A 13,868-nucleotide genomic window follows, 5' to 3' on the forward strand; every position below is an offset into this window, starting at 1 on the left:
TGTGATTGTTTCTGTTTCCTTTAGTTGTTGATCTGTAATATGTTGAGCATGCACTAGTGTTTATTTTTAGTATTTACATTGTAAATAACTTGTTATGTAACATAACAAGTAGGTAGGAATAAATCTAATAAAGTGCATGAAGGTTTTATAACTAAGTAGACTTAGAAACTTCAACATGGTATTAGAGCATGATTGTAGATCACAGGAGGACTAAGGATATCATCCAAGCAGAGCAATAACAACAGAAAACAACTATCCCGAGGTGACAAAAGTTGTTTCTAGCAAAGCAACAACAAGGGAAGGGTGACGTAGTGCCTACGTCATCAAGGGTGAGTGAGGAAGAGGCAGTGTAGAGGCTAAGGAAGGAAAAGGGAGCCTCACGCAGAGTCATGCAGAAGCTGGGAGGGATGACGGAGTTGTATGAGGAGGCTGGGTTGCTGCTGGCGGGATTGTGCAGAGCCTAGGAGCTCTCACCTTCAGGTTGCTGAGGTTTAGAAGGCTATGTGAATATTGCAGAGTGGAGTTGGTGAGGTACTGTAGTCAGAAAAATACCTGACAGAGCAAGGCCAAGAGGAGGGAGTTGTCATCGAGGGTTTTTGGCCGAGGAACCTGGATAATTGGTGTGGTTGCACAAGACGATCAAAGTAGGGGGAATCTCGACAGTGGCAGAGGGAGTCCAGAAGAGAACTTCCACACAGGAAGTAGAGACTCGGAGGAGTCGAATAGAGAGCTTCCAGGAGGGAAGTAGACAAGCATCATGGCACTACATGGAGCAAGAGACTAGGATAGACTAGACAGAGCATCGAACTTCACAGCGTAGAAGGCCAAAATCGTATATGTACTTGAAAAAAATGATGTCAAGAACTTCGCCTTGAAGGTTATAGCTATCCCAGTCAACCCCAATGATAATGAAAAGTATGAGGAGGCAATGGTGATGGCCAAGAGCATCATCCTTGATGGGGTTAAGGACCATGTAGTACCACGCATTGCCGATAAGGAAATGACATATGAGATGTGTGAGGCCCTAAAGAAATTATACCAGCATACTTCTATGTAGAGAGGAATGCTACTTGAGAATCAGTTGAGCTCGTATCAGATGAATAAGGGAGAATCGATTGACACCTTCCTCGAAGGACTGAATGAGATCCGAGATCAGTTGACTGCGATAGAAGCAACACCAGATCAAGAGCTAATGGTGAGGACAACCCTAAATGTTGTCTCAGAATACTAGGAGGTATTTTTCAAGAGTATACTCGGTAGAGGGACTCTCCCACCTTGGGACGATATTTGGGCAGCTCTTCACCAGGAAGAGATCAGACCTTAGTCGAAGTTAGGTAGCAGCAGTAAGGGGATCAAAGTCAAGCAAGAGGAGGAAGATGTTGCCCTAGCATCTAAGGGAAAGATGCAAAAGTGGAAGAAGAAGGATCTCTCCAAGATCAAGTGCTTCCACTATGGGGAGCTGGGTAATGATGCGACCCAGTGTCCAAGGATGAAGAGTAAGGGAGAGCCTTCCGATACTAAGGCAACATCAACAAGGGCACAAAAGGATGGCTTGACAGACGATGACTATGCGATGAGTGCACACGCGCTAATTGAGAAGAAGTGGGGAGACATTGAACTATAGTCAAGCGGACTACAGGCAATGAGGGGTAGGATCCTCGAGGTACCCAGCCTCTTGGATTAGACCTAGCTACAGGAGCCCCGAAGAGGAGTAGCAGGATTGAGTGAGTCAGGTAGAGATGGATGCAGATGGAGCAGTAGAGAGAGCTATAGTGCAGGAGTCTCGAGATAGCGCAAGGCTAGCAGGTTGTAATAGTGTGAAAGGCATAGGAGTGTTGCACCAGTGCAAGATGGCACAGAGAGGTGTTCAACGGTGCGAGATGCACGGAGATTTTGCAGCAGCGTAGAGGTCAGAGAGGGAGCACTTATCAGCGGTAGAGGGAGCTTCAACATCAGGAGGGTCTCTAGCCCAACAGAGAGGTCAGATTTGAGAGATCAGTTACTTACTTTTGAGTAACTGAGTTGCAGTGCAGCAGTGGGCAGCATGATGCAACATGATGAGAGGAGGTGCAGTAAGGATGTAGTGATCGGAGAAAGGACCAACAACAACACGGATGCAGAGGGAGTTGTCGTACAGATGCAGTAGTGGCAGTGGCAGAACCATGGGCAGTAGTATAGGATACAACAGTGTAGAGGATCGTGGGCAGTAGGCCTAGCATCAGCACAAGGACCGATGTCGGATGATCAGGGTGATACTGAGTGAGGAGTATTACTAGAGCACACTCCTTGCTAAGAGGGAGTGTTGATTTGGGTAGCACTGGATGTGCTTTAGAAACGAAATTTGGTGGAGATGTTGGGGCACATGAGATATCCAATACCAAGAAAGGGTTTGGGTAGATTCTAAACAGTTCATGAGATATTAAAATAATTAGTATTTTTAATGGACTTTAATGTGGATTAATATGAAACTGTGTTAGAATTGCCCAAAATACGTGGATCAAGATAGCTCTAAACTTAGCCGTTGATTAGGGACTTAATCTCGGTCGTTAATATGTCAAGAGGAAAAGTATAAGAGGAGGCTTGAGGGTCACTTGGAGAATACACCAAAGTGATCAGTCATTCTATTCCCTAGAGCAGGGTTTGCTAAGAGAGATAGAATCAGTGATCGGGACATGAAGATGAGGGTCATTGAGTACAAAGAGATAGAGAGGCAGAGATAGTGATGGGAGAGCAGTGCAGTAGCCGAGGAGAGTGATGCAGAGCAAGATAGGGCTCATGCAAGTCGACACAGAGGTAGCCGGGAGCTGTGCAGAGCCTTAGAGAGGCCAGCGTTGCTGAGACATAGGGCCTAAGGGGTGACGTAGGATCTCCTAAGGCTGATGAAGACCCATCTGGGGTGATGCAGGGCCAACACTGGGTAGAGAGGGGCTGACGTAGTCTAGAGGGAGGTTGACGCTAGGGTTTCTAGGGCAGATTGGTTCTAAGGAGCTGCCGGAAGGATTATCGGGATTTCAACCAGGAGATTTGTCAGAAACTAAGAGGTATTACTGCCAAGGAAATTCTCTATTAGGTAGGCCAGTTTCAACACCCAGATTGTACTCTGATATTTCTTAACAAGAAAACCCTTAGATAGCTGCACCAATTTTCCCTCATTGGGATTTTCTGTGGAAATTGGTCAAAAAATAATGGTGTCATATGGTGCGATTGTTTCTGTTTCCTTTAGCTGTTGATTTGTAATATGTTGAGCATGCACTAGTGTTTATTTTTGGTATTTACATTGTAAATAACTTGTTAAGTAACATAACAAGTAGGTAGGAATAAATCAGATAAAGTGTATGGAGGGTTTCTAACTAAGTAGACTTAGAAACTTCAACATTTTGCCCCTATTACAGATTTGGATATTTCTTTACTTTGCCAAAATTTTGAGCCTTCACCCTTATTCATAAACTATTGATAGCATAATCTTGCTTTTCTTGTTGCGTCATCCATTGTCTTAGGATTGTTGAAATCAATCATTTTCTTATAAATGGTAGTTATACATTTTACAAACAATTGCACCTTAGATTTCTCTTCTTTAATATGGGGAACACAACACAACAAATTGGTAAATTTTTCCAAAAAGTTGTCCATGGTTAACTGTCCCAGCGTTAACTAATGGAAATTATTTTCACGGTCATCATAATATTGTTCACTTAGATAGCAGGACTTAAACTATTTCTAGAATTCCTCCCGAGATATTGCCTTTCCTTCCAACATATGCAAACTTTTAGCCTCTTCCCACGAGAGCGCATCTTTTCCTTGCAGCTGATAAATGACCAATATTGCCTTCAAATTACTCTCATATTCATAAACTTGAAAATATGTTTTCATATTAAGAATCCATTCTTCTCCATCCTCTTACTTTCCCCCATCAAAAGTAGGGGGCTTGATTTTCCGGAATTTCCCTTATAGCTCCACATTCTTCTTTCTCTTTTGGGTTTTTGGATACATTCTATTTGAATCACCTCCTCTTTCAAATTCCTTTGATTTTGTGCCCATTTTTTTTAGTTTCAATGCTTTAGGTTCTATAGATCTATGGATAGAGTTTTTAGTCAACCCCCTTATCATCCTTTCGTGCTCCTCACTAGCTTTTAGTAGGAATTAATTACTTCTCCTTAGATGAGCCAACTGTTGCTGCAATTTTTTGATAACATCCATATGTTGAGAGGTTGGTGGGGTGCCCCCATTTCCCAACTCAACATATAATTCTTGACCTACGCTTATGGCTGGAGGGCGATGCTATGCCATTATGTTGAAACCTGCATCACTTGATTACCTTTTATTCAAACGTAAACAAATATTTGTTCTACATCACTTACATAAATATTTCTATCCTACACAATTCTACTTATTACTATGGTGGTTCTTTTGGGCCCCTTTTTGAACCTGGGCTCTAATACCATTTGTCACATGCCCACAAAGACTTCTCTATTTTTTTTTGTATTATCTCAACAATACCCCTTTCATAATTTTCTTTTATAAAGATCTTATAGATATGGTACTTGTGAAGATATTGAGAATCATTCCCCTTCTATTAGTTTAACTCATAACCTTTGTTCTTTTTTGTATTTCTCAACTCCCTATAATTGAAGGGGATTACCATTTCAAGTTACCCCTAACCTACAAAAATATTACTTGGTACGCATGCCCATGTTAGGCTATACCTATCTATTCCATTACATCTCTTATTAAAGCACATATGACTAATATTCATATGCACCACTTGGTTATTTGTTGCTACATTTACTTTTACTCAACATATGGTTTGTGTAATTATTTTTGAGGTCTACCTATGTATGCAGGTGCAAACGTATTCTAATTTGTTGTTTTGCAATTTATATAGGTACTATTGGGGTATCGCTCCCAACAAGTGTACTTGTGTATGGTTAAATCACAGAGGTGCATAGCTAAATTACACTTGATGCTTGGTTATATAAACTCTATCATTTTAATGCCAAGTGTTATTGCTCCCCATTAGGAAATTCGTTACCCAGTCCTCCCTTGCCACGTTTTCTTCCATCACATGATGTTCATGTGATCACTCTAGAAATGCTTAAATGGCTGAGATGAGAGTATGGAAAAAAAGGGACACGATCTAACATCGCCAACCCTAATCTTTTTACCGTGTAGCCATTTCGTTGGTAACCAATTTTCTCTGCCGCCATTTATGTTTGGTGTCACTGCAACGACCCTCCACTAGCGAAATTCTCATCATTTGGCCTCTAGTTAATGCACAAGGGTCACGGTGGCATGGCTTATTTCGCCAGCCTTCACACTTGTCCTTTCCCAAAATTTACAAGTAAAAGATTATTTTTTCGCAGTGCACAATTTTTTATCTCTCACTAATTTCACATGCCTTTTTACAACATTCCTATTGTGTAGTTTTCCTAGCGTCTGTCTTCTTGGGATCCCTCCTCAGTTGATAATGTTTCTGTCATTTTTTGCTTTGGTTTTCAGGTGCGACACTCATACAGGGGCCTCTTTCTATCAAATCTCGTTACCCTTTTCCTCTCAGGTAATTTATGCACCTCTGGTCTTTACCCTCCTCTATTTTTTTTCATTTTTTTTACTATCACAAGGCTTCCATACACATAGTCAACATGGCTTGGATTTAATGTCGTTTCCCCTTCTTTTACAAGGTGCAACAAAGGTAAACCAAGTTGACCCCATGCCCTTGGCTTCAAAGGAGAATACAAGGTAAGAACATGAATTGTTAGATCTTATCAACAAGGAATCTAGTATTTCCTTATAGGACGACAACACCCTGGTTTTCTTGGTTTGGTGTAACTATAAAATATTCACACTTGGTCACCCATTTTCTTTGTAGATATGTTTTTTCCTTCCCGACCTACTATTGCTCAGAATGTCCCTAGATACATCTAAGAGAACTTTTTCCCTTGTTGATGTATAGATTGGACTATTCACCACATTTATCCTTAACATGTATGGAGTTTAATTTTCTTCTTTGTTTCTATTATTCTCCTAATTCGGACTCTAAGCAATAGGATACTCATACCACTGTATCCCCTAACATGTAGGTACCAAAGTGTTCTATGAAGTAACTTTTCCTCATGCATTTGGGAACCACAGTCATCACTTAATTTCAGTTGTTATTTCTTTCAGGTCAGTTAAATTCAACTTTATGGAGCTTTGTTTTGTTCAATGATCCTGTCAATATTTGTTTACTTTTAGTGTTATTGTGAACTACTCGCATTACATGTCCTATGGACAATTTAAGTGTTAATTCGCTTAATATAGTGGATTTCGTCTCTTTTCTGTTCTTTTGTCTATAACTACTAGACATTGTTTAGTCCTCCGTTACTACGTTTTTATGCTTATAATTTAAGGGCACCCTAACTACCATGGGAAAAAACAATTTAATGTATTATATAGTGTACTCCTTGCACTGAGAAATAACTTGTCAGGATTCTTCTGGTTGGAACATTTTTTTCTTTTAATGCTACTCAATATAACCCCTTTGAGGTGGTGAGTTTGATACTATGGCCCATCCTAGGGTGGTTTTCTTTTTTGTCCACTATGATATAATCTGTAGTCCAAGGTCACATGTATATATACATGAGAAATTATTTTCTTGTATAATACTACTGAATCATTATTTCGCTATTTTGTACTATTTTTTTTCATGTATTCGAGCACTGTAGATTTTATTTTTACTAGTTAGTTCTGCACAAAAGGAAAAAGAGAAATAATTAATATTTTGTTATTTTTCATTTGAAATGGACTACTTGTTGGTTTATTTTTAGGAATTTCGATGTTATCCTATTACAGAAGGATAGTAATAGATTGTTCTCAAGTTTAATATATTGGCTAATAAATCATGTTAATTAGTTCTTAAATTAATTGTGTGATCTTCCGCCATGTCCATCCACTATATTATTTTTCTTTTGTTTTGTACCACTGTAACTTTGGTTCTTGTCAATTGTATTCAACCAAAAATTACAATTTCCTATGTCCTGAAGGCATGACACCCGGGGAATTACAACCCGATTCCTATGCTTATTTCACGATTTACCCCTCGGATTTACTAATTGATTTCTAATAAATCCTTTTGCCTTGTATAACACTTCTAATTGATACTTCTTCTATATGTAAATACAATAATATACAAAGTTTCTTAGACCAGTACATGCTTAGTAGCATATACTTAGAAAATAACAATATGTAGATGATTCGATCGTAAGTAACACACATAGTTATAGTCATGAACACATATCTAAACTTCGACTCTTTTCTTTACATTTCCCAAAGTCTTCTATCTACTATACGTATTCAACTTGATACTTAGATCTATTTTCTAATAAAATTAAATTCATGATAATAACACATATTCAAATTGACAATAAAATCTAATTTATAGCATAAATAAATTCATGATAACAGTGTTATGGAAATACCATTTGCATATAACCATTTATGCTAATAAAATAACATAACATATAATCTAACTGGTATCATTGTTAGGGGAACACTTGGGAATATTGCACCTTTTTTTCCACCTAACTGTGAACTGAAATCCTCCAGTTCATCCCCGAGCTCAAATGTACTTTCCAGGGAATCAACAGCCTCTTTAATCCCTTGACTATGTATTTTATACATCTTCTTTCATAATATATTTTTTCCTCAACATGGTCTCGTCTTTTTGGTTTTGAAAATCAACTTGCCTAGGATTTTTTTCTTTCTAAATCCCACATTTCTCTCCTACGATGCATTATTCTTATTCATGCTTAGCATCTTTCTCCAACTGATGAATTTAATGGATATTTTTCTCCTATTCCATTAAATCCTATTTAGGAGTTCCTATTATGGAAGATTTATCGTGATCTTATCCATTAATGATATTTTTGTTTTTGTTTTTTTCTTTGGTAATAATATCTTACTCAAGTGTCTCATTCTCAAGTAGCTCTAAGCCTTTTACTTATTAATAAAAATTACTTATTACATAACCACTTTATTGTATTACTTTCAATTAAACCAATCATGGATTTTCTGCCATCTAGTCTAACATAATTCAATCTGGAAAAAAAAAAAAAAATCGTTACAAAAATAGAGGGGTATTATGAAGGAACATTAAATTTCAAATAAAATAAAGATTATTGTAATTAAGTTGTATTTCTCAAAGGCATCATAAAAAGTTCACATCATAAAGATTTGAAATGGTGAAAGGAATGGCATCCTTGTGTAAGTTAGTGCAATTTTTTTAAGCCCAACATAAGTGAAGATGAAGAGTAAGTGTCAATTTAACGTCATCATAGTCCTTTATTTTCCAAGAAGTCGACATTTGACCCAGTGACATAATACTTTTCTCTTCTATATTCTCACTCATAAATGGGGAGGAAAGTAGGGAGACTTTCAAACTAACTCGGGACACATTTATATGTTGTATGAATATATACAGAGTAAAGTCTCTACAATGATGCACCATAATACTATATCTTGGTCAATCTTGTTTTCGCCAAGTGCACAAATGTACTTCATTTTTATTTTTATATTAGTATAATATACATTAATTATTTAGATATTTTAATTTCTTTTAGCCTCAACCTTCATGCATGCATATATTAAGGGAATGTGTCGACACATTGTGAACTTATAAAATCCCATTAAGTAAGATAAATAAAAGTAAAAAAAAATTCTTTATGGTATTATTCATATTTTCTATTCATTTCCCATGTTCCAATGTTAATATCACATATAAATAGTTTTAAAATATTCTTACCTTCTACACTCTAGTATTTTAAGTTAAAATTGTTTTAATTTCCATCACATGGATTTAGAACTAGAGAATAAAATAGGTCCTATTGATAGAATCTTTGCATTAGCACTGGAATAATGATAAAATTGAATAATTTGACATTCAAAGGAATGGTATCATTACCTAAGCCATGCTTAAAGGTAAAGGATAAATTCTTTCTTGATACACCACATGTTCCTCTATCTTATCTTTGTGCTTCCCTTTCAAGATCTATTCATTGCTGAGAAAAACTGGAGAAAACCCTTGCCTTTAGATGCATATAAATCCATGGAATAATTAATCAAGCTACACCTCCCTCGGAAATGGAATTTAAAGAATTAATTTAACTAGGAAATTATTAATATCTTGATAAGATCTCTTTAATGTTGGTCGTATATAATATCTTTATACTAGAATCAAAATGTATAAAAGCCATAGATGAACATTAACTTCACACATTCATATGAAAATCAACTATTATATCATTAGGTTATTTGGTTTCTATTAATATTAGTAATATTAGGGCTTGTGAATATGTTGTAATAAAATTTATTGATACATTATTATTCATAAGTTTTAATAATAGCGTTTAATATTTAATAATAATATTAATATTAAGATTAATAACACTAATGTGGCTATTAATAATGTTAATAAAATATATATTAAGTAAATGGTATTTATTTACTAATAATGTTTAATAACTTTATTAATAATATTATTTAAACCTCATTGACTTTATAATACTGTATTAATAATTGCATATCAATACGTTTATCTACACAATAACACACTAATAATATATTAACATATACATTAACACATGTGAGTCATGGTTGACATGATCAACCATAATCAAAATGGGTATCATGGTCAACCATAACTATCCATAGACACCATAAGCATTGGGTTTATAAATAATAAGGTTTAGTAAGCTTTAATAATAATAATTTTCTATTACTAAAATTAATATTCATTAATAATATTAATATTAATATTAATAACATTAATGTGGTTATTTTTTTTTAATCGTTAATTACTATGCTATAACAATTTTTTACATTAAAACAGAAATAACGGTTACAACCATGAATTTATATGCCAGAGGCGGGGATGGCACTCTGGACTTATAGTGCTTAAAAAATTTTATACAGGGTTATACCCAATCGATTGATTACCCACGCAGGGGCCTTGACATGAAAAATTATCACCCACACAGGGGGCAGCATCATTGAGACCAGACACCCACGCAGGGGTGCTACCATAGAAATTGAAAGCCCACGCAGGGGCTTTGACCTTAGAGCAATAGAGAGGGCAGAAGTAGTCATTCCGTTTAGGGGCGTGGGTGAAAAAAGAAAAAAAGAAATCTTCATCAAATTTTGCAGGGGTGTGGAGACACAATGAACAGTATAATTTGCATGCAAAACAGAGACATTCAAACATACCAGCTGCCATCAATAGTTTCAGAGCTTCGAAGAACCAGGAAGAGAGTGAGTGAGCGGTTCGATAATCGTCCGGCTCCTCCTAATATTTCCAGCAAAATCCTTCCGGGGGGGTCAATCAGCCTTGGCTTTCTTTGAAAGAAGGCGCTGGCTGAGTAGCTGGAGGGTCGATGTCTGGCCTCAAGCATCCTCCGGCAATCCTTCAGCTGCTCTGGAGCTTTTGGCCTGATGAGGCTGTGGGCGGGGTTGCTCCCGACCTCCTCCACGGTTCTTAGCCAGAAAAAGAACAGAGACAGGGATAATGCGCGAATTGGCCTAGGAGCTGTTTAAGGAGGAAAACCGCGGTTCCAACGCAGGGAGAGGATTGGACCCGCTTCAGAATTGCCAGCATAATGATTTGCACGATTGCAAGGGATTAGCTTCTTCAACTCGTGACATAAAGCAGGCAACAGCGAGAAGAGCATTATCAACAGATGGGCGCGAAGTTACGCCTCTACCTGAGCCTCGACGGCTGATGAGGCGTTGCCTGAGCTTGACCATGGTGGTCTTCGATACCAGATATAGCGAAAACAAGCAGGGTGAAACAGACAACACCCATTGCCCACGCTAGCAAGCTTGCTCCCAAATCCAAGTGCAGCCAGGGGCGCCTTGAGCCAGACTCCGGAAACTGACAACCAAAATCCCAATTCCCCACTGTAAATGATCACACCAAAATATTCTTATCTGCATTTATTTATGCTTCTCTGCAACGTCTCGGCCTCGCCCATCCATAACTGCACACAGCATAAACCAAATATGATCCGGACCAGGCATTAAATTTTTGTCCCTTCCCTCCTCAGCACCCACGCTTGCAGGCCCCAACGGCTGCTCACAGTGGATATGCTCACTTAAACTTGGTACCACCCATGGTGACCAGGTGGCGGTCCCAGTTCCTCGCCCGTGGCACCCGCATCCGGGGAACATTATGTGGTTATTAATAATATAATATTAAGGTTTTACAATTTTTATTAATAAAGTTAAAGTTTATAATGATACTAATATCAAATTTTATGAATAATAGAATTTATATTATATTAATGAGGTTTTTAAATAATTTTTATACTATTATTTAAACCATAATAGCTTTTAATAACATATTAATAGGTATACATCAATACTTTAGTTTATACATTAACCATAAATAATGTGGTGTGTACGCATTAAGATATTTAAACTATACATTAATATATCAATATGTATATGGAAAGTTGGATCAAAGATCCTGCAGAGAATGTGTGTAACAGTGTGTCAGCAGCAAAGGCGACCCGTGGTGTGTGATTGATATTAGGTGGATGTGATATAATTTCAAGTCCGATAAAAAGATTTGTCGGGTTTTTGAAGGTTTTCCCGTGTATTTAGGATTTTACCCAATACACTAATGGAATGCCATTTAACACCTAATGGCAGACCCAATAGGGATTTAGGGGTGATTGAAGGGAGTTTCACGTCCGGAATACACGTTCGATAGTGTATTTTCTAGAAAATGCCTATGTAATGAAATTTCCTCAATTTTTGGGTTTTCGCCTATGAAATAGCCCCGATTCCTTCTGTAACTGCTCCTGACCATCATGCCACGCTGCAGTAAGCGTTTCTATAGGCAATGATGCATTCGGAAGCGACAGAGCTGCAAAGGGACAATGAATTGCAGAGAAACGACCAAGGAAACCAAAAAGCCAGAAAATACCTCAAAAGAGCCAGAGAGCACGATTGAGAGCAGGAGGAGGAAGAAGGTAGCAGAAGGTCATTGTAAGAGAATAGAGAGAGCCAAAGAGCTACTGCGCAGAGCAGCTAAGGAAGCCTTTGGGGTCACTTGAAGTTCAAGTGAAAAGCAAGAGAGCTGAAGGTTGTAGGAAGCCAAAGAAGCTAGAGCCAAAGAGCTAGAGCCAGGAGCCAGAGCCAAGAGCCAAGAGCCAGAGCCAGAGCCGAGATCCAGAGCTAGAGCCGAGACCCGGCAGCCGAGAGCTTCAAGAGCCAAGGATAAAATGGTATCTAAACCCATTGCTTCTGTGTAAAACAGTGGAGCTCAGCCAAGAGCTTGAAAAAAGGAATTTGTCATAATTCCAGAGAGCCTAGTTGAGTTGACTAGAGCTCAAGGAGATATAACCGAAGAGTTTTGGGTGAACTTAGATTGTTGTCTTATGTGTTTGCTTATTGTTGTATTTGTCTATTGTCATATGTATTTACATATGGACACAAACAACATAATTTAAAAAACACATAAACAGTTTAAACAAACATAAGCATACACCTATTATTTCAAGCACATATTATCAATTCCACATTGGTTAATCAATAAGACTTAGGAACATTTAAGCTTTGGAAGTGGGACAAGTCCTTGTAAGTTAGACAAGAAGACTAAGTGCCCCATTTTCAAATCAATTAGTTGTACTAAAAAGTTAAGGATTAGCTGCATAAGGAGTTTTGAGAGAGATTGGTGAACAAAAACCTTACAAGGATAAAAATAATGTTGGTGAAGGAAAAGTTGTTTCCTACTAAACCACTGAGCATGGTGGTGTAACAAGTCAAGACTTTATCTTTTTCAAAAGGGGAATTCTAGGCACACTAATAGTAAGTTCTAATACATGCCAAGTGTCAATATGTGTCAAGAGCTAATGTATGTTAATGCATGCGCATGTGTTCTAGGGCATGCTAGGGACTACAGGGCATGCCAACACATGCTAGGAGAGTCCTACACTATGCTAGAGCATGCTAAAATGTGCTTGGGCATCCTATTCATGGCAAGATGTTCTAAGTACAAAGATGTTCCAAGTCATGTGAGGTGCCAAGGAATGTTAGTGTGTGCCAAAGAATGTTAAGGTGTGTCGACTCTGTTGAGGAGTGCTAGGTCTCTCTCATTAATAGATATTAACAAGGTATGCTAGGAAGTTCCAAGGAATGAGAGAGTGCTAGGCCAACATGCCAAGATGTGCCAGGTGCTAGGGTGTTCCAATGCATGTTAGGGAGTGTTAGGGAATGTGAGGGAAATGCAAGGAAGCACCAGGTCAAAATTCATGGAAATGAATGAATAAGAGTGTGTGACAGGGAGTGTCAACGAGTTCTAGGTTTGTTATGGAGGGAGTGACAAGGTTATGTGCTAGGTAGTGCAGAGATATGCTAAACTACCAAGGCATGTTAGGAAGTGCTAGGTGTGCTAGGGAGTATCAAAGCATGCCAAGGAGTGTAGGGGGTGTTAACACATTCCACATAATGCTAAGGCATTCTAAGGCATGTGAAGATGTAAAATATGTTTCTTAGTTGTTTTATGGCCATGGTTGTATGTGATCAACCTTGTCTTGCTAAGTTGTTAAGTGGGATGAGTTTAGATTGGACATAAGTAGCCTAAGATGAGTTACATGTAGTTCTTAGCCGAACAAGACATATGTCAAATTTCCACTGCACATGAGAATATGGGTTTGGTCTTGGAATATTTGATTCAATCACACTCAAGTGACATATAACATCTACTATTCATAACAAAATCTACACACATCAGGGAATCAACTAGTGCACATGACAATTTTTAACTTTTTCAAACCCTTCTTTATTATATTACAAACTATAATAGAACATGCTAGAGCTCTCGTACTATGGATCAT

The sequence above is a fragment of the Pinus tabuliformis genome, chromosome 7, assembly GCF_031772625.1.
Source record: "Pinus tabuliformis cultivar Carrire ecotype Pingquan chromosome 7, CPIR1, whole genome shotgun sequence".
Classification (NCBI taxonomy): Eukaryota; Viridiplantae; Streptophyta; class Pinopsida; order Pinales; family Pinaceae; genus Pinus; species Pinus tabuliformis.